Below are 3165 nucleotides of genomic sequence, written 5' to 3'. Positions count from 1 at the left end.
GCCAGTCGAAGGCAGGACCTCAGCAAATAGGTGCACGCGTGCGCGCCCGCGCGCGCTGGCTGACCTTAGTGTTGAGGTGAGACGGAGATCAATGCAGAGGCAAACACAAAGGTTGAGACAAAACTCACTTCTATCCTCCTGTCTCTCATCCATCTTCCCCTACATCTCTGTTGCTCCCCTTCCTACAGCCATCCGCTCAATATTGAGAAGCCCAAGCCCTTCCTTTCTCCCCCCTTCGCTAAACGTGCGTGCGTTTGTCCGTGTGGAGAGGATCAATGGAAAAGGACGACGGATTGATTGTCAGCTAATAACTCCAGTCGAGTCTCAGCTGCATACTGACCCGCTAAGTGAGTAACAGTTGGTGAAAATGACTTTTTCATAATGGGAATGGACATGGCATTTTCCATTTATTCATTTCTATTTCAAACGAAGGGACAGTGTGTAGTATTTGACCACTAAAAGTCCGTACATGCCCACCTTTTAAATTATATTGTCACGGTTGCCATGGTGCCCAATTGGCTCCGCCCGTGTGGCGCCAGCTGCGGCTCATTGACAGATTGGCTTTCCATCTACTGTATTTAAGCTCAGTGCTCTCATTTTTCCTTTGTCAGTCCGTCAACGAACCTCTGCCCAGCAAGACGTGGGTTTCCTGTTGGCATTTCCTGTCCGGTTTCCAGTTTCGTTCCCGTCTATTTTTGTCCCGTTTTATTTCAATATCCTGTTTCATTTGCAATCTTGTCTGCCCCATCCTGTCCGGTATCGACCCCATCTGTCCGATATCTACTCGGGAAATTGGTATCGATCTCGTTGGCCTCTGGCTTCCTATCATTTCACGCCAGACTCCTGCTTAACGTGCATGACTCCCCATTTCCCGTAAAATAAAAGGCTTGTGTGAGTAACGTCACGCGTTTGGGTCCTGATCCTGTTCTTGACATATATTGTCTTTCCCCACTGTTCCTCAAAAATAAGGTTACAATGATTTCAAGAACTTTGATAAACAATTGAGAAAATAGGGCTGATGGGAAAAAAGCCAGAGCTTAATTTGGTGAGGTACCCTTGACAGCACAAACACATTTAACTTATACATAGGCAAAATTATTTAGGAATATAGTCACACTTTACTCCCCCGCCAAGTAATCTTTATTTTTACGGAATAAACTTGTAATTTGATCACGTATTTTTTCCTGTAACCGTCTCGGAAAACATTTTTTTTGTATCCTGATTACGTAACACGTGTATTCTGTTACTCCCTAAGCCTCGGTGCGTAGTATTAAAGGAGAGGCACTGTATCACAAAATTTCCTTTTTATATATTATCTTTATTTCTCAAATGTGCGCAACCGGTCGTGAGGCAGCAGACGTCGACGTCTCCAGGCATGAGCTTTTTAATTGGCATACAGTCGTTTCTAATAGGATGAGTATGGATCGTTGGGTTATGATGGATGGTGATGTTGTGCGCGGGCGGCCGTGATCCTTGAAAGCAAACGTGGATTTTTTTCTCACACGGCGCGGTTTCAGAACACTGTGTGGTGCAGTACATTGCAAGGTCACACCTCAGGGTCTTTTTCTCTTTTTTTGTGCTGAAATCCGTAAGCCTGATGTTTCGTTATGGTAACTGTTACTCTGCGTGTGATGGATAAAAGAGCTTCAGGTAGGAAGGATGAAGACCAAATATTCTTAGTCTCGACATATAGGCACGTTCAGGTTCCTGCCCTACTTTAGTCAGTGTGAGTGTGTTACTCAAAAACAATAGTTAATTACAGTAACTAGAGTTACTACAGTTCCTGATCTTCTACTGGCAATGGACTCTGGCGCTTCATCACTGTTGCTGCTGCTGAACCTTAGTCCTGCCTTTGACACTGTGGACAATAATATCTTACTAGACCGGTTGGAAAAATGGATTTGTCTCTCAGGAACTGTCCTCTTATGGTTCAGATCCTCTCTGGTTCAGATAGGACGCATTGTGTTAAATATGGTGAAATTAAATCTGAGCCCTTTAGTGTTACCTGTGCTGTTCCGCAGGGTTCGGTACTTGGCCTCCTTCTTTTCAGAATTTACATGCTTCAATTATTCGCAAGTATAATATCAGTTTTCATTGCTAAGCAGGTGACACTCAACTATATCTACGGATGGAGAAATCTGCCCCACTAAACTGGAACTTTGGAGGCCTGCTTCACCAAAATAAAAAAAATGGATGCCACTCAACTTCTTGCGCCTCAACTCTGAAAAGACCGAAATGTTAATTATTGGCCCATCTAAATGCTAACCCGCATTGGGTCCCTGTTAACTTAAGATGTGATTTTAAGGTTCTGTTGGTAGTATACAAAATCATGCATGGACTTACTCCCTCATATCTTTCAGTTTTAATTTCCCCTTATGTTCCGGTCCGGAGCTTTCGATCTGAAAATGCTGGTCTACTAGTGATCCCAAGAGCCAAGAAGAGATGCGCAGGTTCGAGACCGTTCTCCATTCGGGCCCTGGTGTTGTGGAATGCTCTTCCCCCTGAGATTTGATCTGCAACCTCAGCGGAACTGTTTAAATCTAGGCTTAAAACACACTTCTATTCTATAGTTTACGAATGACCTGTATTTCATGTTGACAATACTTGTGTATTATTTGTTATTGCAGCCGCTGCTGCAGCCTGGTCGTCCTGGAAGGGGGAATTTACCTCATGTGCGGTCCCTTCTCAAGGTTTATTCATTTTCCTCATGTTGAGGTTTTTGAGTTTTCTCTTGCCTTCTAGTAGGTTTTAGATCAAGGGGTGGTGTAATCCTAGTCGGTTGTCTGTGCATCCCTTTGAGACTCCTTGTGATTAAGACTATACAAATAAACATGACTTGACTTGTTTCTCTATTTAAAAAGTAATTCTGTTAGCCCCCAGATTACTTACACTCAAGAGTAGCGTGTTACTCTGAAAGTCACTATTGTTGAGCAATGGCTTTTTATCTCAGCGTGTTCGTTGGATCTCAATACCGAGAAGGTGGGATTTCAAAATAGATTTTGAAAACCGATTAGCAGTTATTTCGAAGGTTTTATTTACAGAAGATATTTTGAGCATAAATGAGCTAACATACAATAGGTCCTGTGCGAAGACTGACGTGTTTTACAATGATTGTTACGGAAAAAGGGAAAGTCCATTAGCTGGTTACAAACAGTGTTCCCCCTA

The 3165-nt window shown here is 43.2% G+C and overlaps 1 long non-coding RNA gene across 1 annotated transcript; it reads left to right on the top strand.

Annotated features, from left to right (window-relative positions):
- On the top strand, positions 1 to 2783 carry LOC148362499 (uncharacterized). The gene is made up of 3 exons (XR_015850817.1): positions 1 to 76; positions 189 to 347; positions 2106 to 2783. It is a non-coding gene; the product is annotated as an uncharacterized LOC148362499 (long non-coding RNA).
- Positions 2784 to 3165: the final 382 nt, after the last annotated feature.

Source organism: Urocampus carinirostris, chromosome 7 (genome assembly GCF_059441175.1).
Source record: "Urocampus carinirostris isolate Australia breed hairy pipefish chromosome 7, RoL_Ucar_1.0, whole genome shotgun sequence".
In the NCBI taxonomy this organism is placed as follows: Eukaryota; Metazoa; Chordata; class Actinopteri; order Syngnathiformes; family Syngnathidae; genus Urocampus; species Urocampus carinirostris.
The sequence above is the reverse complement of the archived record's forward strand: the minus strand, read 5'-3'. Positions and strand labels throughout refer to the sequence as shown.